General features: G+C 45.2%; 1 protein-coding gene across 2 annotated transcripts in view; it reads left to right on the top strand.

Annotated features, from left to right (window-relative positions):
* LOC124721400 (EIN3-binding F-box protein 1-like) overlaps positions 1–22143 on the top strand; it is a 630141-nt gene that overhangs the window by 199865 nt on the left and 408133 nt on the right. The gene's annotated exons all lie outside the window — the stretch shown is intronic.

A 22143-nucleotide genomic window follows, 5' to 3' on the forward strand; every position in this document is an offset into this window, starting at 1 on the left:
TCTTTTCCTGGAGCCCATCACATGTTGCATGCTGGAACACTTCCGGCCCTGAGTTTGTCGCTCAGAGACGGTGCCTGGAGAAGAATATTACCTCCACGCTCGTGGAATTTTCCGAATTCCGCGAAATTTTTTGAAGCTAGCCTTGCACGCCGCAGACGTCCGTGACAAGATTAGGTTTGTTAACGAGATAGGTGGGCCTTGGTTACGTCATTATACTCATATTACACTACTGGCCATTAAAATTGCTACACCACGAAGATGACGTGCTACAGACGCGAAATTTAACCGACAGGAAGAAGATGCTGTGATATTCAAATGATTAGCTTTTAAGAGCATTCATACGAGGTCGCCGCCGGTGGCGACACCTACAACGTGCTGACAATGAGGAAAGTTTCCAACCGATTTCTGATACACAAACAGCAGTCGACCGGCGTTGCCTGGTGAAACATTGATGTGATGCCTCTTGTAAGGAGGAGAAATGCGTACCATCACGTTTCCGACTTTGATAAAGGTCGGATTGTAGCCTATCGAGATTGCTGTTTATCGTATTGCGACATTGCTGCTCGCGTTGGTCGAGATCCAATGACTTAGCAGAATATGGCATCGGTGGGTTCAGGAGCGTAATATGGATCGCCGTGCTGGATCCCAACGGCCTCGTATCACTAGCAGTCGAGATGACAGGCAACTTATCCGCATGGCTGTAACGGATCGTGCAGCCACGTCTCGATCCCTGACTCAACAGATGGGGACGTTTGCAAGACAACAACCATCTGCACGAACAGTTCACGACGTTTGCAGCAGCATGTATATCAGCTCGGAAACAATGTCTGCGGTTACCCTTGACGCTGCATCACAGACAGGAGCGCCTGCGAATGGCTAAACGTCATTTTTTGGATGAATCCAGGTTCTGTTTACAGCATCATGATGGTCGCATCCATGTTTGGCGACATCGCGATGAACGCACATTGGAAGCGTGTATTCGTCATCGCCATACTGGCGTATCACCCGGTGTGATGGTATGGGGTGCCATTGGTTACAAGTCTCGGTCACTTCTTGTTCGCATTGATGGCACTCTGAACAGTGGACGTTACATTTCAGATGTGTTACGACCCGTGGCTCTACCCTTCGTTTGATCCCTGCGAAACCCTACATTTCAGTAGGGTAACGCACGACCGCATGAGCAGGTCCTGTACGGGCCTTTCTGGATACACAAAATGTTTGACTGCTGCCCTGGCCAGCACTTTCTCCAGATCTCTCACCAATTGAAAACGTCTGGTCAATGGTGGCCCAGCAACTGGCTCGTCACAATACGCCAGTCAATACTCTTGATGAACTGTGGTATCGTGTTGAAGCTGCATGGGCAGCTGTACCTGTTCACGCCATTCAAGCTTTGTTTGACTCAATGCCCAGGTGTATCAAGGCCGGTATTACGGCCAGAGGTGGGTGTTCTGTGTGCTGATTTCTCAGGAGGAGGAGGATATTGGTGTTTAACGTCCCGTCGACAACGAGGTCATTAGAGACGGAGCACAAGCTCGGATTAGGGAAGGATGGGGAAGGAAGTCGGCCGTGCCCTTTCAAAGGAACCATCCCGGCATTTGCCTGGAGTGATCTAGGGAAAACACGAATTTCTCAGGATCTATGCACCCAAATTGCGTGAAAAGTTAATCACATGTCAGTTCTAGTATAATATATTTGTCCAATGAATACCCGTTTATCATCTGCATTTCTTCTTGGTATAGCAATTTTAATGGCCAGTAGTGTAGCAGGGTTCAGATCCCCATTCGACCATCGAGATTTAGGTTTTCCTGGTTTTCATAAATGTATCTCTTTCTTTTAATTGGACATGGCGAATTTCCTCTTCGTCATTGTTCTATTCGAGGTTATACGCTGTCTCCAAGACCCTCGTCGGCGGCAAAAAATTAAACCTTTCATTGTTATTAATTTTTAATATGGTTGCTTTCTCTATACCACCGTGGTCATAATGGAACTCATCAATCCTAGTTATACTAACGCATTTGAAATTATGTTAAAATATTATGTGCTATGATCATGCCAATCCATGTACAACATTTGGCCTGTTTTTGTATCTAGGTAACAGACTAAAAGAAAATTCGAAATAAATACATGGACCACATGATCATCCTAAGACTGGGTACGATACCCTGGCACGGTGGCTTTGCACAACTGCACGAACTATCTTAGCATGCATACTTCCTCAATCCAAATTCCCATCCATACCTCAGCCGGCTTGGTGAACTGCAGACCTCGGTTCGCATCCCAGCCTTGGTACAAATTTTCATTCGTTGCTTCAGTCTGCAAACATACATCATAGATGTTTGAATCTTGAAAAGGGCCCCGGAAGCATACAGTTTCATTTGATTAAAGCACCTATGCCTGTGTTTCAGACGGAATCCACCATTTCCGTTTGTTGCTGAAGTGCTATTACAATACAGTTGGAGAGCCTCTGCAATGCTCTTCAAGTTTAAGGGGAATACCAAGTGGGTTGTGGCATGGTTGTGAATTGGGACTGACAAGGGAAGCGTGTTAGGGTAGTCCATGCAGATGTGTAAAACCAATGTGCCAGGGTGTTGTAGTGGTTAGTTCTTCTGCCTACCGAGCAGGAGACCTACGTTCGAATCCTGGCCTTGGTACAAATTTTCAGTCGTCATTTCAGTCTGCATAGAAACATAATAGATGTTACAGGCTTGAGAAGATCTCTGGAACCACATATTTTCATTTGGTACTGCAGTTTGTTGAATACTCTGTCCTGGGCAGTTGTTGTCTTCGTACTAACTGGCTGCACCTTACTTAACTCTTCACTCCTGGCCCTACAGACTACTTTATGATAGGTACGGTGATCATTGCCATATTTTTTGTGGTTCTTTACAAGATGATTGGAAACACAAAAATTAGCAACTCATCATCATGTGGTAAAGATAAGGGAGATACCAAAAAGCCTGAGTAACAAATGGGAATGTGCATGGGAAAGCTAATTTGCTCCTTAGGTATCACAGTAGCGTTGTGCAGCAACAGGTCTCCTTTGCACATCTTATATGTTCCTGTGGGTAAAAGGTGATGCACGAGAAGGAAAACTATCAGTACATGCAAACACTTTTCTTCTTTTTGTACACCACTTTCTCCTGAAACAAAACTAAATTTTAATTGAGAGGCACAATGTAGTACTAGATTTGTAATGCTCATGAAGAATTTGAATGAACCGGTTCTGTTTTAGGGTGCATGTAGTCACCATCGCATTTATTTATTAGATGCCTATTTCCTTTTGTGCAGAGATATGAGATGGTATTTTATAGCTCAGACTGAAGAAAATAGACGCCTAAGAGAGTTTGTCAGATGGTAACAAGAAATTTCTATTCTGATGTGGATGTGGTGAAGGATACAGAAAATAAGACATTGTAGTAGAAAATAAAAACCGGTAAAGCGCGTCCCTGGAAACAGAGAGGTTGCGCTATCGAACCTCGGCCATACCATGGACTTCTTGTCTTCGTTTTAACCTAGCCTTCACCTCTCGAAGATGAGATAATTCGCCAGAAACAATACGTGGTTCAGATTCCACATTGAACTGTCGGTCCTCTTTTCCCGGTTCGATAGCTGGGGTAGATAAGGCACGTGCAACTCACCGAAGTGACGCCCAATAGAACGACTTGCACCAGGTCACTGAGCCACATGAAAGTATGATTATTACCTACATATATAATTAAATTTGTAGGAAACCGCCAGAGAGCAAGGCCTACTCGGACTTGCCTGGTTCCTCTATAATGTTTCCCGACGGAGCATTTGTGAAACATCATTATGTTGACTAAACAAACCAGACACGATTAATGTCGCTCTTTTCGTAGTATAGCATATTTTTTGGACCCTTAGAAGTGACTGGGATCCTAGATAAGCAGAAACTACGCAACGATGATTTCATAAGAATTTTTATTAGCTACCAGTTTCGTGATAAACTGTGCCTCCTCGCAATTCTTTCGAGAAACTGTCTGCCGTTAAATGATTCACAGGCTCCTTGCATCTTATATCTCTTTCAATGGATACAGGAGATACTATAGTAAAGCAGCACTGTTGAGGCAGTATCAGAGCTTTGCCTTAGTTTTCACAAATAATATTTCATATGTTTGTCTTAAGAGTCCGCTTCTGGTATTAATGTATTACCACAAAATGTAATATTTTACAGATTGCTATTACATTCTTTGTGTAGGCGCTTTTTGTGATTCTGACCGTGTTCCAGGGCAAATTTTCCTGTCTAACGTCTCTTCTTCTTAAGAGGCCTTGTAGGTGGGATGTTTGAGTCTCTGGTGTCAGTGCTGTAAAAAGGTAATTTTTCAAATTTTTGTTGGTCCAGCTAGCCGAAAGTGAAGTAGAAATTGCCGTGGGAACGAAAGAACTACACAACTGCAACCAAACTGCACGACAATGACGAGTCTTCAGTGGAATGTACCGCCAGGATATCATGATGACAAATTACCTTCTGAATGGAGCGTTGACAGAGAATCAAAATAAATGACATAACCATCCTTATGAGAGACCTGAAAAGTAATGTAACTATTTTATCAGATAGGATTGTCAGAAACATCAGCACGAGGCATGCACAGTACAGATTATAAGTTCACAAGACAAAAAATTAGTCATCCCTAGAGAAATCATTACAAGCATCATTTAATACCGCCCCTGGGCTTGATAACCGCCTAGAGTCGGTTGGGAAGTGAGTACACAAGACTGTATGGATATGTCGCAACCAGGCTAAGCCACTCGCTGAAGAATTGATCGCGCAATTCCACTAAACTGCGGGGATGCTGATGTCGACGTTTTACACGTTGTTCAATGTCCCACCGGTTTTCTACGATGTGCAAGTCAGGTGATTTTGCAGGCAGGTCGAGATGTAAATTGGTGGGGAGTGTTCAGAAAGGCAGTCTTATATTCTCCCAGCCCCATGAACTTTTCTGTTCTCGTTTTTATGTGCCTAAGCGAGCAATGGCCTCTTGCGAGGTGACCGACTCCAAATGTTCATTGCATCCAGTTCCCGTCGCAATGTTCTTTCGCTACCAGCTTGGGATGGACCTTCATTCACTGCCTAGAGCAATTCCTAACGGGTTTGGAAGTGATTTTCATTCACAAGCCGTGAAACGCGTCTCCGATCCCTCTCAGTCATGATCTTTTTCCGACCATAATTTTGACGTCTTGTTTTGTGACCATGTGTATTACACAACAGTTTGTAGACACGCTGAAAAATCCGCCGGGAAACAGCAGCAAATGCAGCACTTCACATGCCGTATGGTCGTAGGCACGGCGAAACACGATTGCCATTTTTGCCCCTCTATCACGTTCTTACACTTACCCGTGTTTCCGTACATTGTCCACTTGAAACATAAATCATAAATGTCTCACTGATCGCTACTGCTTTATGCCCACAGAGAGCAAGCGCGCGCAGTTGAGCACGTGACTCGATCGTTGCGCCATCTGTTAAGCCTAAGCGATTCATCTGTGTGTGCGCACTCGGGTGACAAAGTTTATGCCTGGTGAGCTTATTAATTATAATAAAACTCATTATACACCGATCTTGACACAGAACTGTTGTAAAAGCGAAATTTTGTCTTAAGATGACCAAATAATCGCTGAAATCTAACATTTTAAATGACGTTTTATCATAAGATGAGTAAACAATCAGAGAACTCAAACATTTTAAATTCCTATGCTTTAATAGTAGTAAAAAGTTGTAACTCTTATTGAGGGTATCTGTAATAATAACTAACAGAGAAGTACACAGCATATGCCGTTATTATTTTGTGAACCATGTGTAATTTTCTTTCCACGAAAATGCAGCTTTGGCTCAGGTGGTCCCAAGGAATATGAAAAATATCAGTCACTTTTTATCACCGTTACAGTTGGCAAGACTTTTCGAGACCCTACTTTTGCAACGATAAACACAACCATAGCGATACTATGCTCATGAAGTGTCTGTAGTCTATTGTTTTATGCAACATTCTTAGTGTAATAGACTTTTGCAGTTTCATGGCAGATCTCCTTCTTGCAGTGCGCCGTTTTTTCATGGTGCAACAAACTTCTCATCTAACCACAGCATACGTTGCTGAAACCCATCTTCTGCTATGTTGTTTGCACATTGATAAACGTCAGCTATTGGCTATTTACACCTTGTAAAATTCCTGTTAGATTTTAAATACCTATCATGGTAAGTCTGGATATGCCCTGAATTAAGAAACAAGCCTTGTTAAACACAATTTTGTGATCTAGAAATCAAATTAGTAACGCAATCTGACTCGAGAGAATTTGCAGAAAGTTACGTAGTCAGTGAACACCTACTTTGTTTGCGCAACGATTTACAATGGGTGAATCGAAGGAAACTAAGTGAACACGAGCAATCTCCAAGCATAAAAATCGTAAAGCAAGCTGGCATTCAGTGCAATGGGCATGTGGAGCCAGTCTGTTATAACAACTCACAGATACAATGTATCAAATAACCACATTTTCTGTAGAACAAAGCACTGCATCTCTGCCAGCTGGGTCAACACCAACACCTGCCTTTCCCTGCTGAAGAGCAGGTAAAGAAATGCAAAATGTAATATTCGCAGTAAGAAATAACTGCAGATTCCATTAACTGCAGAATGCAAATAGTACGTTCCACGTCAAGTTATCATTTTCCAACTACTGAGCGCAGGTCAGCATAATTCGCCTAAATAGGAAAATGAGTGTCATATTAGAATGTAAATTCATATGACTGACTCCCAGAAAGATATTTAACCACATTAGTAAGTGTAATATACGTGCTCAAGAAACACGCTACACACAGAGTTCCAATACGTATGGAAAAGTATAATCCTTAGAAGTCGCAAAGCATTGACAACGGGTCATTGATAGAAAGCGTAACAAAGCTCAGTGAACTGCCACTCAGAGAATGCCGGTTTTATATCGAGCCTCGAAACCTACTCTGCTCACTAAGACCGAATTTCCAACCAGTGATAGTTATAACAACTTCGCGAAGCAAATCAAGAAAATAGTTAAGCGTGAACCACGCGTTCGCTGTGAATGATTCGAAAAATCGTATTGCAAGTGTGCTCAGCTTGTATATCACAAACTTCACCGTAGACCAAAACAGCAACCAGCGGCACCAGACTCCAACCTACAGCACAGCAGACTTCTTCAAACTCATGCCCCAGCATATATTCGTAGAAGCAGAGGTAACAGCTAAGTGGCACCTGTCTCTTAGGAAAGACGATGACTATATTAGTCTACTACAAGGCTATCAGCTGTTGAATGAACATAACTGAAACATGTGATCAAATGTTCTACAGATGGAGTAAATGCGAACATTGACTAGTGCAAATGTTAAATAACAGAAGATGTTTTAAGGAGTATATCAGTTAACATCTTCTCTCTTTTATAGGTATAGTGTCTCAGACAAAAATATACTATATACTGCGCTATTACTATATACTATGTATTGTGTGCTTTGTAGGAAGATTTCAGCCCCAAATCCAGAAATGATGATAGTTGCGTGTTTTAATTGTGGTGCATAATGGGGAGTTTCAAAGTGAATAACGACAGGCAGCAAAGACAATATTGTGTAGATTTCTGGCATAAAGGAAGCTCGCTTCAACCCGTTACTGCCGGCCGGTGTGGCCATGCGGTGCTAGGCGCTTTAGTCTGGAACCGCATGACCGCTACGGTCGCAGGTTCGAAACCTGCCTCGGGCATGGATGTGTGTGGTGTCCTTAGATTAGTTAGGCTTAAGTAGTTCTAAGTTCTAGAGGACTGATGACCACAGATGTTGAGTCTCATAGTGCTCAGAGCCATTTGAACCATTTAGCCAACCCGTTACTACCACCGTTCATTGTTTTTCTTTTTCTTTCTTTTCATAATTATGTCTGACGTGCGCGCGTGTGAATCATTCACTAACATATGTTGTTAGATATAGTTGCCAACTATGCTTATAAATTTCTCAAAACACTTCTTCGATAAACAGCAAATGAGGTTCAGCTATTTCTGAACTATCTTTCTCTAGTATTGTACGCGACTAAGGTTATCTGTTAAATGGTACTTTCATTTAGCCAAAGTAAATGCTTGGATAACATCAGTTTGCCACACTGGCTGTTATTGTTAGGATTACACCATCCATTTATTTTATACATTCTTTTTACTCGCAGCTTTGCCCAGATACACGTATGTCACAAATTTTACAAACACGTCCGAATCTCTGCTGTTTTACACCTTATTTATAATAAATGAAAAACACCAGTTTGCTTTTGTTCTACAATAATATTTATCTGTGGTATTCAGCTGTGCGGCAAGATCCTTCGTCCTTAAACAATTTGACAAAATTATCAGCTCATTCTCTTGATCTGGTTAACACACTAAACAGCACAAACAATAGACAAATTGAACTTCATACAGGAAAACAGTACCAAGTGATCGAAGGAACCTACGCCAGTTGCCCACATGATAATGGAAGTTAGCTGTGGTTTCATCAAAATAATCAGGAAACATTTAAATCTCCTCCTTAACCTATCTCCCCATTTTTATTCATCTCTCCGCTCTTCTATCTGCTTCACCAAAGCCTGTCCCTCATCCAGTTGCGTCCTCATACCCTGTCCCTCTTACACTTGCCTCCTCACACCCTTTTCCTTTTCCACCCGCCCATTAGCCTTCTCTATCTTCTACTGCCCCCTGCACCCCGCCCTCCTTTCTGCCCGTCTTCTTCTCCCCTCTCTCAGTTCATATCCTCTCCACCCTCTTTCTGTCCCCATCTCCATCTCCTCGTCCCCCTTGCCCCGCAGGGTAGCCGTGCGGTCTGGGGCGCCTTGCCACAGTTCGCGCGGCCCCTCCCTTCGGAGGTTCGAGTCCTCCCTTGGGCATAGGTGTGTGTACTGTCTTTAGCGTAAGTTAGTTTAAGTTAGATTAAACAGTGTGTAAGCCTAGGGACCGATGACCTCAGCAGTTTGGTCCCATAGGAACTTACCACAAGTTTTCAAATTTCCTCGTCCCTCTTCACACTGTCTCCATCTCCTCATTCCCTAACCTCACTGTCTCCAATCTCTGCGCTCCCTCTCTCTGTCCATCTGCTATGCCACACCATTTTCGCCCAACCACAGTGGGACGTAGGGGGTTCTTACTCTCACAGTACTTCACTCCAGACAGTGAGTGATTTGTATAGCCAGTTTGGTGAAAATCGGTGAAGAGGTTTAGGAGGAGTGTAGTACATACACTGTTCTGAAAAACTTAAGGACGAAATAGGTCAAGTAACATAGTAAATTAACAACGCTGTGGAAACGAATGAAGGTGCCGGAGCATGTTGCCAGAGGTCCCTAGTCGTGCACTGAAAGTTAGATGTCGCATGGCGTGAGGTCAGCGTGACCATAGCGCCAAATGGCACTGAACTCGCAACACGAAGCAGTTGAAGAAACAGGAAAAACTGTGTCAATCGGCGAGCAGTTACGATGCACTATGTTGGTATTCTTCAGTACAACACGCCCGGAGATGACATTTGGATGACTTCACACGGGGAAGAATCAATGGGCAACTGGAAGGAGGACGAAGTGTCACGAGTGTAGTCCAGGAATTTGTTTTGTTATGTTGACATCATAATAACTGGAGCAGCGAGGAGTGGGGTTGTGTGTTCTTCGCGGGCCGGCCGAAGTGGCCGCGCGGTTCTGGCGCTGCAGTCTGGAACCGCGAGACCGCTACGGTCGCAGGTTCGAATCCTGCCTCGGGCATGGATGTGTGTGATGTCCTTAGGTTAGTTAGGTTTAACTAGTTCTAAGTTCTAGGGGACTAATGACCTCAGCAGTTGAGTCCCATAGTGCTCAGAGCCATTTGAACCATTTTTTTTGTTCTTCGCGGTTGAGTGCAGAGTCAGTCTGAGTAGTGATTCTAATCACACACTCTATTAAGAACCATGTCAAGCCTTTTCAAATGTCCAGGGGACCATTATAAGTCGCGGTGACTTCAGTGTAATTATTGTGCTTGAATAAGGGTGTCATTTCTCTTCCTCTCATTGCGTACTTCTTTTTGTTACCTTCTGTACTAAGCTGTAGCAGTTCTCTCTGTGTATGGTGGATGTTTCATCAAGCCATGTTACTTACAGTGACGCATCGTGCAAAAGTTACTTTCGTCCTTACGTTTTGCTCACCAGTGTATATACATACATTTTTACAATATACTCACTTTATACCTGTCGCTTCACTCGTGTACGCGTGTGTCATATACACTGCACATGTACAAACAAACAAATGATTACAGTTTCATAAAAACTAGATGATTTATTGAGGAGATAAGACATCACAAATTGAGGAAGTCAATAATCGTTGGTCCACCTCTGGTTCTTATGAAAGTTGTTATTCGGCCCGGCATTGATTGATAGAGTCGTTGGGTGTCAAGTGGTTCAAATGGCTCTAAGCACTATGGGACTTAACATCTGATGTCATCAGTCCCCTAGACTTAGAACTACTTAAACCTAACTAACCTAAGGACAGCACCCACATCCATGCCCGAGGCAGGATTCGAACCTGCGACCGTAGCAGCAGCGCGGTTCCGGACTGAAGCGCCACAACCGCTCGGCCATTGAGTTATCGTGCCAAATTCTCTCCAATTGGCGTGTTATATCGTCAGAATCCGCAGCTGGTTGGAGTGCCCTGCTCATAATGCTCGAAACGTTCTCAATTGATGAGTCATCCGGCGACTTTGTTGGCCAAGGTAGGGCTGGGCACGTACGAAGACACGCAGTAGGAACTCGTGCCGTGAAATGTTGAAAAAGATAGGCTTGCCATAAAGGGAAACAAAACGAGGTGTAGAATATCGTCGCCATACCGCTGTTTCGTAGGGGTGCCGCGGATGACAACCAAAGAGACCCCACTATGAACAGAAATGACACCCAAAATGGTTCAAATGGCTCTGAGCACTATGCGACTTAACTTCTGGGGTCATCAGTCGCCTAGAACTTAGAACTAATTAAACCTAACTAATCTAAGGACATCACACACATCCATGCCCGAGGCAGGATTCGAACCTGCGACCGTAGCGGTCACGCGGTTCCAGACTGAAGCGCCTAGAACCACACGGCCACAACGGCCGGCAAATGACAACCAAGAGCGTGATTGACGGGCGTGTGGCGGCTGACATTCAGGTTGGTATCCCACCGGTGTCTGGAGAGTTTCCAGTCACATCTTCGGACTGGCATCTATCTGACTGGTGTAGAATTCTCTTCAGTTATGAGTCCCACTTCGAACTGAGCCCCAATGGCCAGCGAAGTGACAGCTACGCGGACCAGTGACATTAATTTGACTACCGCGAATGTTCATAGTCAACATGCAAAACCAATAACAGACGGCAGGTGGTAGAACTAGCAGTAGGAGGTGTATAAAACATATCGGAAAGGAAGGGGGGGGGGGGGAGAGCTGAAAACAGTGCAGCCGCTGTTGTGATGTAGAAATGGAGCGATTTAGCTGACATCCAAAAGGCTATCATCATTGTCTTTGTGGCCAAGGGTGGAAGTGTTTCCGAAATCACTAAGTTTGTTCCCGTGCGCCGTGGTTGAAGTATACACTGATGAGCCAAAACATAATGACCACTCGCTTAAACCCTTGTTTGTCCGTCTTTGGAATGAAATACGTCACTGATTCTGCGAATCAGGGATCCGGCTGTTTGGTAGTAGTTTCGTGGAGGTGGAGGTATGTGGCATTAGATGTCTACGCATAGTTCATGTACTTCGCGTAAATGACGGGCCGCTGTTTTGCGTACGCGGTGATGGCACCCGATAGCGACCTAGATGGGCTCCATGAGATTTACATCAGCCGAATTTGGTAGCTGAGACATCAACCAAAGTGCACTATAATGCTCCTCAAACCACTGTAGCACGGTTCTGGCACCGAGACACGGACAGATATACTTTTGAAGATGACGTCACCGTCGAGGAAGACATCAAGCCTGAAGGGATGCAGGTGGTTCGCAGAGTCAGCTTGTCTTCGATTACTACCACAGGTCCCATTCAAGCGCAGGAAAATGTCTCCCATAGTGTAATACTGCTTTCACAAGCCTGCTTCCGTGACGCGCTGCACGTTTCGAGCCGCCGTTCAACTCGATAATGGCGTTTGTGGAGACGACCATCGACCTAGTGAAGCGAAAATTTGGTTCACCCGAAGGGCCGACACGTTTCCATTGATTGACGGTCGAATCCGCATGGTCTCGTGCCCATTGCAATCGTAGTTGACGATGTCTTTGGGTCAACATGTGAACACGTAGAACTGATCTGATCTCCCATGTAGCTCCATATTCAACAATGTACGATGAACGGTGTGCACCGAAACAGTTCTGCGAGCATCAGCATTGTGCTCTTTCGACAGAGGTGCTACAGATCACTATCTACCTTCCTTTACAGAGCAGACAAGCTGCCGAACCCCACGTCCTGCGAAGAGTCGTGGACGTTCAGTCATTTAGCGACCTAGCGGTAGTTTCACTGTCCTTCTACCTCTTTCCGTAAATGCTCACAACAGTAGCATGTGACCATTTGACGAGCTTCACTGATTTCGAGATACTCGTTCACAGGCTCCGCGTTGTAATAAACTGCCCTTTGTCAATGTCGCTTATCTCAATGGATTTCACCATTTGCAGCCCATATTTTCGCTAGGGTGATCACCCGTCCGTGTCTGCTCCGTTTACATAATTTAGTTACCGTGTCACGTGCCGGCAGCATGACCAGGTAGCATGCACCATCGCGGTTAGCAGATGATATAATGTTTTGGATTAGCAGTGTACAGTGTATGGCAAAATGGTACTATCCAAAACCGGTACCGAGGCAACTGTGATGCACCATGGGCCACAGATGACAGGGGTGAATGACGATTGCTGATAAGTTTATGGACGAATGGACGTGCATTTGTTGAGCAGCTGGCTACCAAGATGAACCAAGGGGCTAACAACAGTGTATCCCCAACAACAGTTCAGCGAACATTGCTGCGTATGGGCCTCCACAGCAGGAACGTAGGTTATGCATCAATACTGATTGCTGTTTATCGGCGATGAAGGCTGTAATTTGCACACTAATACCGCAACTGGACGTCACATGAGTGACGACAGGTGGCCTTTCCAGATGAATCACGTTTTATGCTCCATCGACGTGAAACGTCTGAAAGCAGACACACTTCAACAGTCGTCGGAAGGGTCCAGGAGGGAGGAGGAGCGTTATTGGCATGTTTTCGTGGCATCCCTTGGATGATCTCATTATTCGGGAAGGGACAGTCGATTAACACAATTATGCACATATCCATGATGACCATGTATACACCTAAATGCAGTTTGTTTTTCCTCGGGACGATGACATCTCCCATTAGGACAATGCAACGTGTCACACAGCTCGTAGTGTACGTGCGTGGTTCGAAGTGCACCAGGATGAGTTTGCCATATTCGCCTAGCCACCAAACTCTCCGGATTAAACACAGTCCAAAATCTTGGGACGATGTCGTTCGGACTGTTCGCACTGTAGATCCTCAACTGAGTAAGGTAGCAAAGATTGCCACGGCACTGGAGTCGCCATGGTTCCACATCCCTGTCGGTACTTTCCAGAAACTCATTAACTCTCTTCCTGCAAGTCTCTCAGCGATCCGCGCTACATAAGGTCGTTATTCAAGCTTTTGCCAGGTGGTCACATTAATGTGATTGAATAGTGTATATTAGACAGTGTGTATGGGTAGTCTTTGGAAAAACGACGTCCATCTATGGAGATGAATGATTGACGAACCATATACTATGTGATCAAAAGTATCCGGACACCTGCCTGAAAATGACTTACAAGTTCGTGGCGCCCTCCATCGGTAATGCTGGAATTCAATATGATGTTGGCCCACCCTTAGCCTTGATGACAGCTTCCACTCTCGCAGGCATACGTTCAATCAGGTGCTGGGAGGTTTCTTGGGGAATAACAGAACATTCTTCACGGAGTGCTGCACTGAGGAGAGGTATCGATATCGGTCGCTGAGGCCTGGCACGAAATCGGCGTTCAAAAACATCCCAAAGGTGTTCTACAGGATTCTGCTAAGGACTCTATGCAGGCCATTCCATTAAAGAGATGTTATTGTCGTGTAAGCATTACACCACAGGCAGTGCATTATAAACAGGTGCTCGATCGTGTTGAAAGATGCAAGAGCCATACTCGAATTGCTCTTCAACAGTAGGAAGCAAGAAGGTGCTTAATGCATCAATGTCGGCCTGTGCTGTGACAGTGCCACGCAAAAGAACAAGTGGTGCAAGCCCCCTCAATGAAAAACACGACCACACCATAACACCACCGCCTACGAATTTAATGTTGGCACTACACACTCTGGCAGATGACGTTCACCGGGCGATCGCCATACCCAACCCTGCCTTCGGATCGCCACATTGTGTACCGAGATTCGTCACTCCACACAACGTTTTTCCACTGTTCAATCATCCAATATTTACGCTTCTTACACCAAGCGAGGCGTCGTTTAGCATTTACTGGCGTGATATGTGTCTTATGAGCAGCCGCTCGAAAATTAAATCCAGGATTTCTCACCTGCCGCCTAATTGTCATAGTACTTGCAGTGGATCCTGATGCAGTTTGGAATTCCTGTGTGATGGTCTGGATAGATGTCTGCCTATTATACATCAGTGCCCTCTTCAACTGTCGGCAGTCTCTGTCATTCAACAGACGAGGTCGGCCCGCACGCTTTTGTGCTGTATGTGTCCCTTCACGTTTCCGCTTCACTATCACATCGGAAACAGTGGACATAGGGATGGCTAGGAGTGTGGAAATCTCGAATGCAGACGTATGACACAAGAGACACCAAATCACCTGACCACGTTCGAAGACCGTGAGTTCCGCGGAGCGCTCCATTCTGTCTCTCACGATGTCTAATGACTACTGAGGTCGCTGATATGGAGTACCTGGTAGTAGGTGGCAGCACAATACACCTAATACGAAAAACGCATGTTTTTGGGGGTGTCAGGATACTTTTTATCACGTAGTGCATATTTCTTTTTGTTTTATACACAGCCGTATAATTTGATACAAGATGGTGAATTCAGCGTTCTGGCCGCCTTTTATCCCGGCTACTAGTATGATAGCAGGCTGAGTGGACCTGGGTCCATCATGAAGGGACTGGAATATGGAAAAGTACTCTCCCTTGTCGTCAGGGATGGGACATCCGGGATTAGTGTCTAGTGCTTTACTCGCTAGACCACCATGCCCACTCTGAGCTAACATAGTGGTGTAAATCAGTCTGTGATTCTAATTTGACGTGACACATCCTGCTGTGAAAGTTATAAATATATTAATCGTTTACATACTTATATCCCAGCATGTAAAAAGACAGTAGTTTATCATCATAAACTGAGACCTACCAAGCAATAAAGTTCTTAGAGAAATTCTCTAGTTTACTACAAGAACATGGCCGATTCGGAAGGAGCGTTTTGAAGCTGCTCACGGAGGCACCTTTGTTGTTGCGCTTTAACCGTATGCGTACCGGTGGTTTCGGCTTGAAACCAAAATTTTATCAACTTGCCTTTAGCATCAAAGCACTGATGCTATGCTGTTGTAAGACAGAAACGTCTAGTGGTACACTGAGCTACTTCTACGAATGAAGTGTATTGTAGCAGTCAGTCACTTGCCGTGTTCAAAGCAACATGATTGGAGGATACTACAACATGGGTTTTTTTATGGTGATCATATCGAAGAGATCATTGAAAGTGAAAGTAAGTATATCTAAAGCTATTGTAGCGTAAATTTGAGTTTGTGGTACCACTATTATGAGTGGTTTCAAACCACTAGGGAAGCACGTAGTTTTGATATAAACTTTGTTAAATTTTAGGCCCATTTTCCTTGTTATTTAGGACTATAGCTGTTTTGGGAATTATGAGCTCATAAAAGTTTAGATATGTAGGAGTGTGTCGGAAAAATGCGAATTTGCTTTCAAATATATCACACGAGATGATAGCTGGCTGAAAACTGTGTCTCCTTGTGGTTCCACAGTGAAATAACCTCCTCTAAACAATTGATTGATTACTTTTTGCCAATGTTTTCTAGTTTCCGTTGCTTACTATGATAATAAAGAGTACTTTTGTGAAATAAATTAAGGTTACATACATTGGATGCTGGAGAATTGCACTTTCTGGAGCGGTTCTAGGCGCTTCAGTCTGGAACCGCGCGACCGCTACGGTCGCAGGTTCGAATCCTGCCTCGGTCTTGGATGTGTGTGATGTCCTTAGGTTAGTTACGTTTAAGTAGTTCTAAGTTCTAGGGGACTGATGACCTCAGATGTTAAGTCCCATAGTGCTCAGAGCCATTTTGCACTTTCTGTCTCAATTAGAGAACCTGGTATTCGATTAATTACAAATTGTAAGTACTCTTATAGAAAACCAGAACTCCTTCCTCTTAAAGTCATATTGCAGGTAGTAATCTTATTTAGAACAGTGTACAGTCAAGATCGCTTGTATTATCATCGCTTTAGAGGTATACCTGAGGTGGAGCAGAACAAGCTGCGTACGATTGCATAATATGTAGGACTCTGGCCTTTTCCTGTTTATTCAAAGCATAATTATAATACATGAAACAATTGTCTCTACTCTGTACAAGTCCACTGATTTATAGGGTTAACATCGCGTATGTTCCTTCATTTCTGTACAGATGAGACGATTATTGGTGTAACTTTATGTACTATCTTTCGAGAAAAATAGCTACAGAGAGCAGAACTTTACTACACTCATTACAACGAGAGAACGTCCCTGACAGCTAGCAGTGCTGATGTCACCTTTCAGTCACGAAGCGGAAACATCTGCCGCAACACAGACCAAAGGCCTTAGTTGCCTGACACTGTATCACTCTGTGACTTTGACACAGAAACATAAACAAAAGCGTGTTACGCGACTGGCCATGAGAGATGCTCAAAGCCCAGTTTAAATCTTAGGGTTCCTTTCTTGCCGTATCGACTGTAGGCGTCGGGGGGCACGGTATTGTTGTAAAAACGGATGATAATGCACTTCAGTGAAATGCAGATGGCGAGCGCATGTCCAGAGCGACTCTCCAGATAATTATGATCATTCTTGAGTAACAGTTGAGGTGCCTGGGACACTTCTTTTCCAGCAGGAAATCGTACTGTTGATTACAACACAGCCTTAGTAACGAAAGGTAAACAAACAGATGCTCCTGCCATAAATCATCTCGGCCGTGAAGTCTGCAGTTTGCTCACAAGTCCTCAACAGACGCAAATTTCTCGGGCGCGGGTCCCGGCTATTTTTATGTAACAGCGGTACTGGCAGCAAAGCGTCTAAACAGCTGAACCCGAAAATACGGAACGCCCCGCTGCGTATGCCAACGCATACACGACAGAAATAAAGCTTGTAGCACCGAACATTTGCTGGAACAACACAATTGTGCTGAAAGGATGACTGCATATTTATATACGCACTCTCCAATTTGCTGGGTAAAGAGAATATAATGTTACACTACCTTCAGAGATGACGAGTTTCTAAGGGATCGCCTTCATGAATTCATTCTAGTTGCAGTTCTTATTATCATCATCATTGGAAGAGAAGGAGACAGATTTTTTTTTTTTCCTGTGTGAGTGCCGCCGAACGTAGAAGTTTCAACGATATACCTAAGCAATTTAAATCTTCCTCCCATAGCACACTGAAAATGTCAGTGTTTTGTAAAACAACCGAGAGCCCCGTCAATTTTATTAGCAAGCTGCACTGCGTAAAATGTAATTGGAAAAGTATAGCACCCACTAAAATCTAGTCAATTATTCATTCTCTGTTGTAAATCACGCTTGTGCTTGGTCACTCGGCCTTATTGACTCTCTTTATGAGTCTAGTTCGTCTCCACGATCAGATTCACTCGACCCAAAACTCGGAACCCGCTGTCAGATGAATTTACATTGAAATGTGAGAGATGTATAAGTACAGCTTCACATCACCAAATTACGCCAACACCTGTGGCTAGATTCCAGACATCAAAACACAACCGTTTCCCTGTATGAAATTATATTTTCCTGGAGCAAGACATGGGGTTCCGCAACAGACTACCCTCATGTTTTTCCATTTTGACCCAACGACAACGTCCGCTGGGACTGCAGTGGACACGAACTGTTCGAGATTGGACCATAGATCAACGGAAACGTGTCGTCTGATCGGATGAAGCACGTTCGTTGTTACACCACGTCGATAGTCGTGTCAGGATAGGCTGTCACCAGGAGAACAGCTGCTCGAAACATCCATCACACTTCTGAGACAGACTTTTGGGTGCATGCTATGGACGATATTCATCTGGGCCTCCATATGACCAGTGGTAGCATTCGAAGGCACCCATTCATGCTTAATATCTTCTTCGATGCTGACGGCGTTTTCCACTAGGATAACTGTCGGGCTCGCACGACAATAATCGTGCTCTAGTGGTCTTAGAAGCATATCACTGAACTCACGCTGATGTTTTTCCCGCCATACTCGCCTCATCTGAATGTCTGGGTCGCACTTGGGCTCCATATATGTGATAACAGTCTCCGGCCCGTAGTTTACGGTTATTACGTATCCTGTGCGTAGGCAACTGTAATCACTTACTTCCGGAAAACGAGTAAGGACTTAACGAATCCATGCCTTGCAGAATCGCTACAGTGTTATGGACCAACACAGTATAAGCGGGTAGTAAAAATGTGTTGTCTCATCAGAGTACAACTACAGGGTTGTCAGAAACAGTCTGAGAAGCTTGGAAGGATGTTGCAGGGGAGGTTGTACTATGATCTACTTATTAGGAAAACAATTCGATAAGTTGCGCCGTTTCCGAGTAAGTTAACGTTGATTTTAGCCAATCAAGTCGCTGCGGCACAAAAATTGGACAGGTGACAATAGTAACGCTCGAACCCGAGCAATAGGCTGAGAAGCCTCGTGAGCTATCATCTACGCTGTAAGGATGTAAGTAGGCTGTTTAGGTTTTTTTATTGGTAACGCCACGTAGCGCTCTGTATGAAAATCACTGGCTGTGCTGTGTGCAGTCTGTGGCTGGTGTGCATTGTTGTTGGCTATTGTAGTGTTGGGCAGCTGGATGTTAACAGCTCGTAGCGTTGCGCAGTTGGAGGTGAGCCGCCAGCAGTGGTGGATGTGGGGAAGTGAGATGGCGGATTTTTGAGAGCGGATGATCTGGACGTGTGTCCATCAGAAACAGTACATTTGTAAGAATGGATGTCATGAACTGCTATATACACTCCTGGAAATGGAAAAAAGAACACATTGACACCGGTGTGTCAGACCCACCATACTTGCTCCAGACACTGCGAGAGGGCTGTACAAGCAATGATCACACGCACGGCACAGCGGACACACCAGGAACCGCGGTGTTGACCGTCGAATGGCACTAGCTGCGCAGCATTTGTGCACCGCCGCCGTCAGTGTCAGCCAGTTTGCCGTGGCATACGGAGCTCCATCGCAGTCTTTAACACTCGTAGCATGCCGCGACAGCGTGGACGTGAACCGTATGTGCAGTTGACGGACTTTGAGCGAGGGCGTATAGTGGGCATGCGGGAGGCCGGGTGGACGTACCGCCGAATTGCTCAACACGTGGGGCGTGAGGTCTCCACAGTACATCGATGTTGTCGCCAGTGGTCGGCGGAAGGTGCACGTGCCCGTCGACCTGGGACCGGACCGCAGCGACGCAAGGATGCACGCCAAGACCGTAGGATCCTACGCAGTGCCGTAGGGGACCGCACCGCCACTTCCCAGCAAATTAGGGACACTGTTGCTCCTGGGGTATCGGCGAGGACCATTCGCAACCGTCTCCATGAAGCTGGGCTACGGTCCCGCACACCGTTAGGCCGTCTTCCGCTCACGCCCCAACATCGTGCAGCCCGCCTCCAGTGGTGTCGCGACAGGCGTGAATGGAGGGACGAATGGAGACGTGTCGTCTTCAGCAATGAGAGTCGCTTCTGCCTTGGTGCCAATGATGGTCGTATGCGTATTTGGCGCCGTGCAGGTGAGCGCCACAATCAGGACTGCATACGACCGAGGCACACAGGGCCAACACCCGGCATCATGGTGTGGGGAGCGATCTCCTACACTGGCCGTACACCACTGGTGATCGTCGAGGGGACACTGAATAGTGCACGGTACATCCAAACCGTCATCGAACCCATCGTTCTACCATTCCTAGACCGGCAAGGGAACTTGCTGTTCCAACAGGACAATGCACGTCCGCATGTATCCCGTGCCACCCAACGTGCTCTAGAAGGTGTAAGTCAACTACCCTGGCCAGCAAGATCTCCGGATCTGTCCCCCATTGAGCATGTTTGGGACTGGATGAAGCGTCGTCTCACGCGGTCTGCACGTCCAGCACGAACGCTGGTCCAACTGAGGCGCCAGGTGGAAATGGCATGGCAAGCCGTTCCACAGGACTACATCCAGCATCTCTACGATCGTCTCCATGGGAGAATAGCAGCCTGCATTGCTGCGAAAGGTGGATATACACTGTACTAGTGCCGACATTGTGCATGCTCTGTTGCCTGTGTCTATGTGCCTGTGGTTCTGTCAGTGTGATCATGTGATGTATCTGACCCCAGGAATGTGTAAATAAAGTTTCCCCTTCCTGGGACAATGAATTCACGGTGTTCTTATTTCAATTTCCAGGAGTGTATATTATGACTTTTGAACACTATTAAGGTAAATACATTGTTTGTACTCTATCAAAATCTTTCATTTGCTAACTATGCCTATCAGTAGTTAGTGCCTTCGGTAGTTTGTATCTTTTATTAACTGGCAGTAGTGGCCCTCGCTGTATTGCAGTAGTCTGAGTAACGAAGATTTTTGTGAGGTAAGTGATTTGTGAAAGGTATAGGTTAATGTTAGTCAGGGCCATTCTTTTGTAGGGATTATTGGAAGTCAGACTGCGTTGCGCTAAAAATATTGTTTGTCAGTTTAGTGTTGATCAGAATAGGTAAAGAGCGACATGTCTGAGTACGTTCAGTTCTGCTCAGCTGTTTGAAAATCAAATAATGTAAGAGGTTTATCAGCACAGTAATTCAATAGTTTTTCTAAGGGGCCGTTTCAAGGACAACTAACACTAATTGTATCTGGCAGGCCGCTTGAATCTGCGCGCGCAGCGACCTGATTGACTAACTTCAAAGCCAAATAACTCGGAAACAGCGCTACGTATGTAATTTTCTCTTTGACAATTGTTTCTCATCACAGCCTCCTCTGCAACGTCCTTACACGCTTTTCAGACTGTTACTGATCACTGTACACTTGTTGTCTGTATGATGTGTAGCAGAGGGAATGTCATTCGTCAAGATAATTTTCGTCCTTCCTACTCCTTTCGCGAATGGCATGAAGGTAGAAGATAGTCAGAACCCCTCTTTATGAGCACGAATTTCTACAATTTTAACGTGGTAATAATTATGCATGATGTGTGTTCGACCCCATATTGAAGCCTGGAGTCTCTGTACTATGAACTTAAGGTTTGGATAACACCGCACCTCAAATCGTCACGGACAAAAAAATGGCTCTGAGTACTACGGGACTTAACATCTGAGGTCATCAGTCCCCTAGAACTTAGAACTACATAAACCTAACTAACCTAAGGACATCACACACATCCATGCCCGAAGCAGGATTCTAACCTGCGACCATAGCGGTCGCGCGGTTCTAGACTGAAGCGCCTAGAACAGCTCGGCCACACTGGCCGGCTCGTCACGGACAGATGCTACCTCATACTAAACAGCTGTAACTGGGATCATTGACTGACGGTCGACCTTGTAGTCAGGCAATATCGGTATTCTTCATCGGTTTACGCTTCTTGTCTGCCTCCGTAGCTGGGTGGTCAGCGCGGCTCACTGCCACGAGGAGGACCCAGCCTCGATTCATAGTACTGCCAGGGAGTTTTTCTTTGTAGGAGGTCACTGAGCCACGCTGCCTCTATAACCAAGCACAATTGCCAAAGCGTTGCCAGTGCAGGAATTTGTGCACGAACTGACCTCTCGATTATATTCAATAGGAGTCATGTCGGAATATCTGTGTTGCCAGATTATTCGCTCGAATAGGCCAGAACTTTCTTCAAACCAATCGCGGACAGTTATGACTCGGTGAAACGGCGCATAATAACCATAAACATTTCATCGTTGTTTG

This window comes from Schistocerca piceifrons, chromosome X (assembly GCF_021461385.2).
Source record: "Schistocerca piceifrons isolate TAMUIC-IGC-003096 chromosome X, iqSchPice1.1, whole genome shotgun sequence".
Taxonomy (NCBI): Eukaryota; Metazoa; Arthropoda; class Insecta; order Orthoptera; family Acrididae; genus Schistocerca; species Schistocerca piceifrons.